Source organism: Cibotium barometz, chromosome 12, assembly GCF_041138505.1.
Source record: "Cibotium barometz isolate CiBa-2024 chromosome 12, ASM4113850v1, whole genome shotgun sequence".
Lineage (NCBI taxonomy): Eukaryota > Viridiplantae > Streptophyta > Polypodiopsida > Cyatheales > Cibotiaceae > Cibotium > Cibotium barometz.
The window spans coordinates 12,389,981-12,404,942 of record NC_141057.1 but is presented as its reverse complement, the minus strand read 5'-3'; positions in this window follow the sequence as shown (position 1 = coordinate 12,404,942).

Here is a 14,962-nt window from a genome sequence, read left to right as displayed (position 1 = left end):
CACAAGTGGAGGACAAGATCATCACATTAAACAATTTCTGAAAATAAAACCAAACAAGTGAACGCATGTGAAATGTATCTAAGTGTCCCATACCACAGAGGTACCTTCCACATACAAACACTCGCTGGTGAAAGATAGAAGACATAGATACGGCTGGTGTAGCCATGTAAATAGGTCGAAATGGAAATTCTTATCAACTTAAGATTGAAAAATAATCACTTACATTACTGTCAATAACTTGATGAATTCTGGGGATTTGTTCTTGATCTTAATCTTGTAATTGTCTAACTAAATTCTCGGGATTTATTTTTAATCTTAATCGTGATAAATTCTCGAGATTGATTTTTGATCTTAATCTTAATCTTGTAATTGTCTAACTAAATTCAAAAAATATAATCTTTGAATAGGTTTATAATTCTTGAATTTGTGAATCTTACTTGTAAACAATGAAATCTAAAAGGAATCTTGATTTTAAGCTTAATCTTAAACTTGAAATCGGAACTTGAATAATGATAGACATCTTGCGCCCTAGTTAATAGCAAGAACTTGATATACTAGTAAATAATGAATGTTGGCTTAGATTAAAAATACTTGAATGGATGAAAATTTAGAGATTAGTCTTTAATTAATTATAATTGTAATTTTTGAATAAATCTTGTTCTTAAGGGGTTAAAATCTTGTGGTTGAATATATCTTTGACTTAGAGCAATTCTTGGTCTAGAAAGAATCTTGTACTTGGATAGATCTTAAACTAGAACACTTGAAAATTTAAACAAAACTTTACTTAAATTGGTATAAACTTCATAATTGTGATTGGTATACAACTTAAGCTTGGTTTCTAGTCACTTGAGAGCTATTTCTTTACTTTTCTCATCATCACTAAATTCGATGGTGAAGCAATTGATAACTTGAATCAAAGACTGGAGAAACTTGCTTGGTTCTTGAATCTTCAAATTGGTCTTAATCTTCTATGAAATGTCTAGCAATCATTTTTACTTGAATTTGGGCAACTAGATTGAAGATAACTTTTGATAATCTTGTCTCGATCTTTCTAGTTAAGTCACGGTATCTAAAATTCTTTTCAAGAGCTAAAGTTTTCTAACTAGGTCTAGTAGGAAAGAATATTCAGAAAACAGATACAAAAGCAAACAAGAAATTGTATACAATAAATAATTTTTTCACACATACCTCCACCTTTGGTTAATGTGTCGAGTGCGTTAACCTCTTCGGTGTCAAGCTGTTCTTGAATAGTACGATGGTGCGGATATTCTCCCATTTCTTGATAATTAAAAGAATAGGAAAAATTTAAAACAAGAGGAAAGATAGGGTTTCTTATCTCATATGGAACATTGAACTAGATGTGAGTCCTGCCAAGTTAGCTCAATACACAAATGCATAATTTTTCAAGAAATAATCCATGTACTCTTTAAAATTAGAAAACTAGTCGTAAGTTAAAGTAACATTTTAATGATATCTTCACTAACAAGCTGTTTATATTTTTCGTATTTCATGAGGATTTAGAAAACAATATTATTCACAAGAATTTGACAACTCTCAAAATTTCTCTTGAGGTAAGTTCTAAAAATCTGCAGAAGAAATCCAAACTAACTATATGTACATGGGATCCTTTTTCATAAAATATGATGGGAATAGTCAAAAAATATTTTTCTTTTATAAAACATTTTACTGATCTCATTTATAAAGCTTTAAGCTTATTTGAAAACTTATTTGAAAAGCTTTAAGCTTATTTGAAAACTTATTTGAAAGCTTTTAAAGCTTAGTCAAAAGCCTAAAAATTATATATATATATATATATATATATATATATATATATAATCTATGGAGCTTTTATGCTCATTAATAATCTTAATAAAGCTTTTTTTTAAAGTCAATCCAAGCTTTTATTATTAAAAGTTTGTAATGCCTTTATCTGAGCGGAGCTCCCAACACAACGGGTAAAAGTAATTCCAGCAGCAGCTGAGAAGAAGTCGCCCACCACCGCATCTAATATAAAAATAGAAATAAACAATTTAAGCTTATAAAGCTTTTAGCTAATATAAGCTTTGTAAATCAAAGCTTTTTAAGCCTCAATAAGCACAATTAATTAAATTGTGGTCTAAAAATTACTTCACCCCCCTTGAATTCGCAGCCATCGGCGTCGCCGACCGGATGGAGACATTAGCGTGCTGCCGTCCGTCGGGTATGAAGGAGGAAGAGAGAGATAAAAAAATCAATTGAAAATTTATATATATATTTTTTAAAATCTATGAAGCTGCCCTTCAGGATGCGCAGGGCGCAGGCCGTCTCGCGGCCGGATGGAGAGAGATTAGAAGGAGAGAGAAGCGCGGGGTCTAAAAATTCCTCCCCCTTCTGAATTCGCAGTGCTCGCCACCGGGGTATGAAGGAGGGAGAGAGAAAAAAGATCAATTTCAGATTTTTTTTTTGTTTTTCTCTCAGAGAACTTATTTCTCTATAAATTAGCTCTTGGTGAATTATACATCGTCCATTATAGATTGCTTTCTCCCTCAATGGTTTAGCAATTTGAAAGCTAAGCAGGATTGGCTATCAATTTTGAAGCCCATCCATACAGACAGATTAGGAAGAGGATTAGTGAAGAGGAAGGTGGTTTTATGGTTTTGGAAAACCCACTAATGGTTTTCATCTAGTTTTACCCTTTGGGCAATAGATTGATGGAGATTGATTACCCAATGGTTAAAAACAAGCTTTATTTCATCCATACATAAACAAAAATCCCTAAACGTGTTCTTCTTTGATTTAAATTCAAGAAAATTACCAAAATCACCAAGAAAATTACCAAAATCACCTCTTTTTTTTGTCTCTTTCAACTCTTTTGACCGCCTTCAAGAAAATTAAATTACACCAAAGCTCTGATACCACTGAAATGGGATCTTTAATCTTCTTGAAGGGAATAATCAAAAACTCATAAAAATACATCAAATATTAAAACAACTACTTGAATTAAATTGAACATTAAAGCATATAACAAAACATAAGGCAAGAGAAAGAAAAACATCACCATCAACACCATGCTGGGTGCAATCTTCCCCCCCCCCCCCTTGTGCGTGGCCTTCCCCCACACGAGAGTATTTTTATTAGCTTTCTTGCAAAAATAGGCAATAGCCCCCAAAAATATACAAAGTGTGCTTTTTAGAGAGCACGACACTCTTCCACAATAAAAATAGAGTGTCCCAAAAAATTGGGGCTAGGGTAAGCCATAGGCTTTAATAAATTCCACATTATAAATGTATCTTTCCTAAAGTTCAAAATGGAAAAATCAACTACTAAGGTTACAAGCTATGCTTGTAAAAATAAATGTGATGCACATAAGAAACATTCTCCTCAACATTATTTATCAATCCTCGTAATCTTCTTCACCTCAAAATATAAGTCCAATTAATAATTAAATTAATCCCATAAATATTAAACAGGCACAAACCATAACCAACTCATGACTACCAGGCGTAAGTACTTCCAGGGATCACCCTGCCAATACAAACCTAACTGAAATAATCATAGACGGCCCCAAACATACGTCATATACCGCACGTATTAATATTTATAGTGGTGTCACCCACGATATTAACCTAGCCGGCATGACGCAAGAGTAACCTAGGCGTCCCCAAATTACTCAAGAAGAAAAAAATAATATTCTTAAAGAGAACTTAAAATATATTCTCATAACAGTATTAGACAAAAGATAGCTTTTCAAAAGCTAAAGGATGCCATTAGTCAACCGACCAGTTCTTATTGTACCGGATTTGCATAAATCCTTTATTGTGGAATGTGATGCAAGTGATGATTGTATAGGAGCAGTGTTAAATCAAGAAGGCCATGCTGTGGCTTTTGAAAGTCGAAGATTGCAAGATGCAGAGACACATAGTACCATCTATGAGAAAGAATTAATGGCTGTGATTCATGTTTTAACCATATGGAAGCACTATCTCTTAGGTGCTGAATTTATGGTCAAAAAAGATCATCAGAGTCTCCGACACTTTCTCACACAGAGAAAAATCTCAGAGAAGCAGATGCAGTGGGATAATTTTCTTTCCATGTTTCATTTTCAGATTCTTCACACTTCTGGAAAGAATAATTCAATAGCTAATGCATTATCTCGTAGGTCCAAGGTGAATGTAGAAGGTGGAGTTCCACATCAGCCTGTTGAAACCATATATTGGAACTCTACCAGAAGTGGATGATTTAGAGGAGGTACTACAACCCGAACAAATTGTCTTCCATCAAGAGCGTAAGCTTAAGGGAGGCAAGGTCAGACGCAAGTATGACCTTAAATTCAAAAACTATTCTCCTATGGATTCAAGGTGGATGCAAGAACAAGATCTTAAAGAATATCCCGATCTCCTCAACAACTACTTGGAAGCTTTTCAGTTGAGGACAACTGTTTAGAAGCCGGGGGAATGTAACTACTCCCTAATTTCTCGAGATTCATATTGTAAATTCTCTATTATCCGTGGACATGGGTGTTGGACACTACATGTAGCCATGGAATGTTTATGGTTCACCTTTCCATGTATGTGTATGCTAGCTATATCTACGAGATCCTAGCTGCATAGAAGCATGTTAAGCATTTGATGGATCTTGGAGAACCAAATGCAATACATAATGCCATGGATATTTGATGGATCTTAGAGAGCCAAATACCATAGCCCTTGTGAATATCAAGTACATATAAATAGATGGGGTTTCTTCTAAAATATGTGTTTAAATGCATACATTTGTGTACATGGCTTATTTTTATGTGCGTGTATTGTTGTGTTTGCCTGAACAATGCTTGTATTTTATTGATGAAGCTCATGGATCTGGGGATGCCTGGATTGCACCCATGGGTTAGTATGTTGCATAACCTGTCTTCAATTAACTTGTATTGATGGATTTGTACAGGAATAATTGACATTTTGAAGGCAGCCCACTCTTATGCGGGTTTTCTATCTCTATGCATGCATGCATAATAGTCTAGCTAAGTATTGTTGATAAACTTCTTCTCCATGATGAGAAACTCCATGCATGTGACATGCATAGTCAGAAACCCTCATGCATGTGACATGCATAGTCAAAAACCCTCATGCATATGCAACATGCATAGTTATAAACCCCCATGCATGTGACATGCATGGCCAAAAATCCTCATGCATGCAACATGCATGGCCAAAAACCCCCATGCATGCACTATGCAAGCTTTTTCAGCTACATGCATGCATCATGCAATGCTTTATCTTTTCATGCATCTAAAAGTGTGCCATGCAAGCTTACTTTTCGTAAAAGTAAAGCATACAAGCTCACTTTTCACCAAAAGAGTCATGCAAGCTAGTTAACACAAAAGAAAAAGATAAAAAATAAACTTTTCCTCCTCTTTTAGCTACACGAGTTGCTACTTTGCTAATATCCCTTCTTTGATCCAAAAGTCTTGCACAAACCTCTTCCTACCACATGTTTTCATGAGCAATAACCTCCACTCCTTCTCTTCATCTAGGCGCCTCCTTCTAGGCTGAATAGAACTCTATAAATTCAAATTTCCAGCCTCATTCAAGAGTACTTCTTGGCCTTTGTTTATTGCTCTATCTAATGCACTTATTCTAGAGTATTTTTCCAGCCATACCATAGTGTTTTTATTTCCTCAAAACACTTAGAAGTTGGCTGAATTCTGATTTTCAGAATTGTAAGTCTCCATTCAAGCTAGAAGAAGAAGAAGAAGAAGAAGAAGACTATTCCCAAGATTGAAGCTGTGGAAGAATCATCTTGGATCCGGTTGCTACACGTTCTATGCGGGAGAACCCTTGGTGGGAAATGATGGGCATTCTCATAAGGCTGATTTTTAGCCATTAGGTGGTTGATTTTATTGAAGTTAAGCTACATTTGAAGAGACCGGGATTACTGGGCAATCTTGGTGAAGGGTGTTGGTGGGCACCATATTGCTAACTTGTAGCTAGGCTACTTGTAGGCAAGTATAGTGTGTGCAAGTTGTTTTCATATTCAATCATTTTGGAAGAAACTGTGGTGTATGGCTGGGCCAATCCACCCATCTAATGTACTTGTAAAATTCTTACTCCCTTAAGGAAATACATATCCTTTAAGGGGGGAAGGGGGGGGGACCAGCCCATCTTCTGGTCCCTAGTGCAGTATCATTTCTTTTCAGTACTTCCACATTGTAAAATCAATTGTTATGGCTATGTATGTGGGATATGGTAGTGATCAAAGGATGATAAATCTTATGATTTCAGTATTAAATTCTGTATAACCACGCCCCTGTTTGTGACAATGCAGATGGTAATGATGTTGAAAATACTGAGGGAAAGGATGTGTCAGAATAGGATGTTCACAGTTTATTGCATTTGTAGGGTTCTCAAATGAAGATGATGGGAGTCCAATTTTCTGAAGCACTTATGGCCATTTCCAAATTATCTTCTTTTGTGGAACAATTTTCTGAAGCACTTATGGCCATTTCCAAATTATCTTCTTTTGTGGGACAGTGGGAATGTAATCTACAATTATCAATGAAGAAACAAAAAGCATTGGAGGTGCATAAGATAAAGCTAGATGCTCACTGCTGTGAAGCACAACTTAGAAAGGAACAAGAATTTGACAAATTGAAGAGTGAATGTGATTAGTTTAAGTTAAAGGTTTGATCGGATATGCAGGATAAAGATTTGCAGATTTCAGAGTTGAAACAGAAACTCCTGAAAAGGTTAACTTCTATTGACATGGTGAAAGGTTGGATTGATGACATGCAACATAAGTTTATGATGGAACTTAGTATATTCTCTAATCACAATATGAAATTACAGGTGGATAATGAGGTACTTTTGCAGCCAGAGAGTAGCAATTAAGAAGTGTGATGGATGAGGATGTGGATGTTTAGGGAGTGTTCATAGCTAGATCCAAGGGAGATTGAACCTTGGAGGGGAGATTAAAGAAATAAAAAGGATTGGGAGGATTTTTTAATTAAGGAGATATTTTTTAGTAGGGGAGGTAAAATGGAGGGAGGGGGATTTCATTTCAATAAGGGTAAGGGGAAGGGCACTACTGTGAGGGTAGCCCTACTGAAAAGATTAGGCATAGGTGGGCCCAATGAGATCCACTTCTCCAAGTTATCAATACTAGCTCTAGTGTTATGGTCCTCATCTTCTTCAGTGTCTTCGCTTGTGACTAGCTCTAGTGGCATCATAGTCCGGGTCCTCATCTTCACTATCCGACAACTTGTTGCAATGTTTATAGATGTTCAAACAATCCAATCAAACTTGACCCATTAGATTAGTCTTCCTGATTTTTAGGTCTAGTTTGGCTTGGTCACCACATATGTAGATATGATTTGTTTCCCAATCATGAACTAGCATATGTAAATGTGATTTGTTTCCCAAGCATGAATTAGCATTGTACCTCTCATGTAAGGCCTTCTGAGGATCGCATGGTGATACCCTCTTATCTAGAAATCCATCACACAATGAGTGGTGGACTATGGGGCAAGACTTGGACTTTTGAGAATTACTAGGTTCCACATGCGATATTTTCACTCACTGAGAATTAGGCTAGGACCTGCAATCATATAAAGATGTGCCGTCTTCCCTAAGAGTCAGTGCCTTTGAAAGGGATGAAATGAAGTTGTCGTCAATGACCTCGAAGAAAATAATGTGACAACCCATTGGAGGTAAAACTTTGGCCTTTCTCTGAGCTCTCATCAACTACATCTAACAATGTGGGGATTCGTTAGATTGGTTCTAGAGCCACAGGCTTTGAAATAATCTCTTTCTATGGCCTCTAAAATAATGGTCATGGATTTGATCAAGACCTTTGCCTGGCTCTAAGGTTCCCTTACTAGTTTTGGGGTTGGATTCTTACTCATCAACAATGGCTCTATTTCTCAGCCCCCACAACTTCTTTATAAGATCTTGGGCTTGTTTCACTCCCTCTTCAATACCAAGTTAGGATACTCTTTCAACTTCTTGGGGAGGTTCAACTCTTGAACAATTCTCATCCCTCCATTATAGAAATTGAGCAGAGGGAAGGTTTAGCGATTCTGATTATGGCTCTCAATGCTCCTTTCCTTGCTCTTTCAATCCATACAGACAGGTTAGGAAGAGGAAGTTTTGTGGTTTTGGGAAATCCACTAATGGTTTTTCACCTAGTTTTACCCTTTGGGTAATAGATTGATGGAGATTGATTACCCAATGGTTAAAAACAAGCTTTATTTCAACCATACATAAACAAAAATCCCTAAACGTGTTCTTCTTTAATTTAAATTCAAGAAAATTACCAAAATCACCTCTGTTTTTGTCTCTTTCACCTCTTTGTCCACAAGTTTTTGACCATTTAGTGAAGTTGCTTTAATTTTGCCTAAGTGATTGAAGCTTTAATTATTAAAGCTTATTTTAAAGGATACATGGATTATTTCTTGAAAAGTTATGCATTTGTGTATTGAGCTAACCTAGCGAGACTCACATCTAGCTCGACATTCCATATGAGATAAGAAACCTTATCTTTTCTCTTGTTTTAATTTTTCCTATTCCTTTTAATTATTAGAAAATGGGTGAATATCCGCACTGCCCTACTATTTAGGAATATCTTGATTCTCTCCATATTCTTTTGATTCAAGAACGAGAGCATCGAGACAACTTTCAAAGAAAGATTGAACGGCGTATGTCTAGAATGAACAAAGATATTAGGAAGAAAGTGAAAAATGTGGAAGTATCTGACATGCATAGCCCGACCAATGACATCGTATCCAAGCTGTCTATTGTCAAGTGTTTCAGGTGTAAGATGATGGGACATTATGCTAAATCTTGCCCAACTAAAAAGAAGAACCAAATTGCACCAAAGGACCTTGACACCAAAGAGGTTAACGCACTCGACAGATTAACCAAAGGTGGAGGTATGTGTTAAAAATTATTTATTGTATATAATTTCTTGTTTGCTTGTATATCTGTCTTCTGAATATTCTTTCCTTCTAGACCCAGTTAGAAAATTTTAGAAAACTTTAGCTCCTGAAAAGAATTTTAGACACCCCGACTAACTAGGAAGATCGAGACAAGATCAGCAAAAGTTATCTTCAAGATCTAGTCATTTTATAGAAGATTAAGACCAATTTAAAGATTCAAGATCCAAGCAAGTTTTTCCAGTCCTTGATTCGAGTTATCAATTGCTTAACCATCGACTAGTGATGAGAAAAGTAAAGAAATAGCTCTCAAGTGACTAGAAACCAAGCTTAAGTTGTATGCCAATCACAATTATGAAGTTTATACCAATTCAAGTAAAGTTTTCTCTAAATTTTCTAGTGTTCTAGTTCAAGATCTATCCGAGTGCAAGATTCTTTCTAGACCAAGAATTGGTCTAAGTCAAAGATATATTTAATCACAAGATTTAAACCCTTTAAGAACAAGATTTATTCAAGAATTATAATTATAATTTAACTACAGACTAATCTCTCAATTTTTATCCATTCAAGTATTTTTAACTACAGACTAATCTCTCAATTTTTATAATTATAATTATAATTTACTACAGAATAATCTCTCAATTTTTATCCATTCAAGTATTTTTAATCCAAGCCAAGATTCATTCCTAGTATATCAAGTTCTTGCTATCTAGGACGCAAGATGTCCATCTTTCTTCAAGTTTTGACTTCAAGTTTAAGATCAAGCTTAAGATCAAGATCCCCTTTAGATTTCAATGTTTACACAACAAGTAAGATTCACAAATTCAAGAATTATAAACCTATTTGAAGATTATAATTTTTGAATTTAGTTAGACAATTACAAGATTAAGATCAAGAATAAATCCCCAAAATTCATCAAGTTATTCACAGCAATGTAAGTGATTATTTTTCAATCTTAAGTTGATAAGAATTTCCATTTCGACCTAATTCATTTTTGGAATAAGACTTGTAGTCTAAATTTAAGGATAGAGAAAAGTTGTGTCAGAATGAAAGTTTCAGAGGGAATTAGCTACTCCATCTCTCAAACTTCTATTCTTAAGGTAGTGTCGTGTGGAGTTAATCTATGGTATGGGACATTAGATTGGTTTCACATGGCCACACCAGATGCATCTATGTCTTCTATCTTTCACTAGCCAGTGTTTGTATATGGAAGGTATCTTTGTGAAATGGGAGACTTAGATCCGTTTCACATGCGTTCACTTGTTTGGTTTTATAGTCAGAAATTGTTTGATGTGATGATCTAGTCCTCCACTTGTGCCATGAAGCCATCCACTCATTGATTGGCGCAACTGAGGACAATTGCTTCCCAACGGGGACTGTTATGATCTGTTATTTGATGGATGATAGTCATGCTCATTTATAATTTGACGGGGATGCCCGAGTATTTTTACTAGTCAGTAATGGATGGATTTCCATGTGTGGGTGGACTCCCACGTGTATTTGGTGACATTTTGGTATTTGATTTATATTTTTTTAGTGATGCCTATTTCTCATGAATGCGTTAGGATTGATTGATGCGATGTCAATTGACTGACATGGTTTATGTTTATGAGTTTAGGTGATAAGGTGTGCAAGGGTACCGACTTAGGTGTTGCACAGTGCGAGGGTACCGATTTAGGTGTCGCATGGATGGTGAATTGAGCTGTGGTGGCGTGTGGACAAATCTCATTATTATATTCACAATATTTTGTGGCCCTATGATGGCGTTTGATATTATTTTGACATCATTGTGATGTGTGTGTGCACATGCATCAATTTATTCTACATAATGTGCGTGCAAGCACTAGTCGATTTATTTTGTAATGTGCATGCATATGTGCATAAGTTAGATTATTTTATTAGAAAATTGTGCAAACCTTAGAAGGCTTGAGGACAAAGGCTAATTAAATGGCAAAGTCCAAATATGGATGTGTACTCTATTTTTGGCTTAAAGCCTACTTTTGGAATATATCACAAATACCCACGCGAGAATAAGCCACTCACATTGGGGGGTGGGGGGGGGAGATTGCACCCAGCCTTGTGTTGATGGTGATGTTTTTCTTTCTCTTGCCTTATGTTTTGTTATGTGCTTTAATTTTTAATTTAATTCAAGTAGTTGTTTTAGTATTTGATATAATTTATGAGTTTTTGATTATTCTCTTCAAGAAGATTAAAGGGTCCTGTGACAAGGCACTAGAGAGACAATGTCCCTATACACTCAGTTTCAGGAGCCGCGCACCAACAAACTCTGGTTGTTTGACACATTGGTCACACCTACACTCTTATATGGCTCACCCATATGGGGACCTAGCCTCTACCACACGAGGAGGGAGCTGCTTGCCGACCAGGTTGGGCCAGAGAGATTTCTATGATGGATGGCAGGTACTAGAGAAACCACTGGTGACTATGATCGCATGCATGATTCAAAGCAAACCATCGGTACCTCATGAGATTGTTAGAGCAGAGATAGGAGCCGCACCAATGGTTACCGAAGCCCTGTTCCAGTCAGTGACATTTTTGTAGAGGATATGGGAGCTCCCCAGACAGAGATACCCACACTATGCACTCCCTCCATATGATTACAGCCTGGACTTCCCCTTCTTGGACCTTAGTAACTCTGAGCAGAATAGGGTGATCAAGATGGACATCGTGAGGCTAGATGCAGAAAGGACATGGTCTAGCCCCCTCCTACCACCACTAGGCACGAAGATGGCCCACTATCAGGGCCATTTTCTACATCTCTCTCCAAATGGCTTTGTGACACAGTCTACATACATGGACACCCATCTCTCACATGGCATTCGCAGTGCCATTGGATAGATCCGCACTTCATCACATCAGGTGAGGGTAGAGACTGGCAGATACGAGGGGATGAAGCCAGAAGACTGCATTTGTCAGCTATGTCACTAGGAAGTGGAGTCAGAGTAGCACTACATATGCCGATGTACTGTGTACTATGAGATACGAGGGAGATACTGGTGTCTCTTTTGAGAGGGTTTTGGACCATTATGACATGTGATGGAGTTTGAGGATCAGAGGTTATGGGGCTTTTCTTATTGGAGTTCAGACACCATCGAGAGGCTCTCCTACGAGCCAGGACATCACATCGGGATCCACCCCGCTAGCGAACCATGACATATTTTTTCAGGGCTAGGACCACCTCGGCAGATATACGACCAAGACCTCCAGAACCCCCTTGGCGAGCCGATCGTCCCATAGACATCCTTTAGGAGGAGTCACCCTTGACAGAGCCATAGCACTTTGTCGAGCGAGATGCCCACGCTTACTAGGACCTCGTCCAAACAGACGCTTCATCACCGGTGGATTAGAGCCATCCATCACCCGCCCACAGGAGACAACTGCCCCACCACTTTAGTTTCTCTATCTTATAGCACCCCATGAGAGAGATACTGAGATGAGCAGATTACACTAGTCTTATGCTAGTTGTAGATATTATACACTTTTGTTGTACCTCAGTAGGAGTTTTTTCCTTTCATAGCTGTTTAGGACTGTTTTAGGACTTTTGTCCTTTTTGTCTTACTTTTGTTGAGACACCATCAACTGTGTACTATGTTTTGGTCTCATAGGCCACTTTGGCCTTTCACAGACGTTAATATCTCTCTCTCTCTCTCTCTCTCTCTCTCTCTCTCTCTCTCTCTCGTAGGCACTCCTTTTGAGAACTTGGATATTGGGTCATGTTTTCACCCTTGGAGTCATCATTGAGGAGGCTAGATTATGCGAATGCATCTATTGTTGATTTCTATAAGGCCTTTGACTAAGCATCCAAGGAACAATTCTTTAGGCATCTCCAAGAGATTCATTTTCTATGCTAGATCATGGCATTGTATGAGTTGATGAATGGTTGGTTTTGGGCTCTAGGGGACTCATCCACATAGTAGCATGGTCGGGATCAATCACGGATGTTCTCTCTCCTAATTTCTTGGGCTATATATGATGAGAGAGCATATTTTATTAATAGCAACACGAGGCACAAAATGTGGCTAGTCCAAAAGTAGTGTCCACTCTCTTGTATGTAGATGGCATAGTTCTCACATCTCCAATTCAATAGAGGGATTCCAGAGATATCTATAGGGACTCCAAGCCTTTTGTGACTAGAGAGAGCTCACTCCGAAACTAGGTAAAACCAAGGTGATGTTTTTGAACACTTCACACTAAGTAGCACTTTGAAGGTCCTTCATATAAGCTTGTTGATATCTTGTCACTTCATACATCTACTTAGGTATCACTTTTATTGGATTGATCTTATCATGTGATCCTTAGCTCATGCTCGGTTTGGCAAGAGATATGTCATATTTTCACGAATAGGGAACCAAGAGATAGCCAACGACAATGCATGGAGCTTTGTTCTGGATCAAAATGATTTGAGGAGGAGAAAGATTACGGATGCTGATGTTCCTACGCATGATCTGGAACAAGATGTTATTAGTGCCTCAATAGAGTGTCCTTGCCATGATTGGTGCAGCCCTTCTTAATGCTAGCGACTTTTTTTCTGGATGTGATGCTGAATATATCATTTAAACACTTTGAATAGAGAGGAGGTGATCTCACCACCTCTATGCCCGCATCTAACCCAAATCCTTCATCTCAAACTTCTGCTTCAAAAGCCTCTTGACTTCATGTATGTCAGCATTACTATTACTAATGATAATCAAGTCATCCACATAGAGGACTAATAGCATGATCTCTCTCTGTCTTTTTCACATAAAGTGAAAAATTTGCATTAGATATCTAAAATCCAATGGTATTAAAATACTCCCCAATCTTGTTTGACCATGCTCTGGGTGCTTGTTTTAAGCCATACAAGGCTTTGCGTAACTTGGTTACAAAATCTGGATGTACATCACTCTCATAACCTAGTGTGGCTGATCATGTATACTTCTTGCAAATTGCTGAAATAAAAAATAAACAAAAGGAAATATTTTTTGAATAAAAAAACCCCACCTCCCCCCATCCCGAATGGCAAGCTCGCTACTTGGGGGACTGGGGGGAGAGAGAGAGAGACAGAGACAAAGATGAGAACAAAGAAAAATGGAAAATAACTAAATCTTAAATGATGTCAGGTGTGAGGTGTGTTAAATGATCTACATTCCTATTATGAATACTAATTGGCCATTAAATTCGTCTAATCTTAAATTCTCTTCGATATCTCTCATTCCTTTTTGCACTCAGACATTTAAGTCTGAGAACACAAAATCTTAAAATTTGCACTCAGAGATTTAAGTCAGAGAACACAAAATCTTAAAATTTGCACTCAGAGATTTAAGTCAGAGAACACAAAATCTTAAAATTTGATTTTTCTTTAGGACCAGAAAATACAATTCAAGTTTACATCCTCCTCTTTGTGTTACATGTTTTCATCATCTTTGCTACTATCTTTGATCCTCCTTGCTCCTTGGTTTCTCCACTCCACCACATTTTGCTCCATTCTTTCCTTCACTTTCGCTCTTGTCCTAAAGGATAGATGTCTCTATCTTTTGCGTGATTTCATCAAGTTTAGGAAATGAGGAACTCTTTTCAAATCCCATGGGCAATATTAAAGAAAAATGGATTTGCAGTGTAAACTTTTTGACAATAGTCAATCCAATATCTCAGTGTTTGCAAACAATAAGATATACAATGAAAATGGTGCCCAACAACCATCACAATAGAAGATGATAGTAGCTCCCACTGACCAGAGTACATGACAAAGATTGAACCTTGAAATCTTCATGGTCGATGTTTGTAGTTCAACTATCGGGCATCCACAGGGTTAGAGAGGTCGCGACTCATGATACCATATGGGCAACTCCGATGTACATGTACTAATAGTAAAGTTGCATGCAAAGCATTGTTAGGGGAGCAAACATGTAAGTGCAAGAAACCCATCAGTAGTTAAGCAAAGGATTTCCTACTTCAAGCTTCTATAGATTACGAGAATGAAGTGGTGGACAATAGAGGCAGTTTATGTGGTTTTGCAACACTACCATAGACCACACATGTCCACACATAGAGAATTTGCAC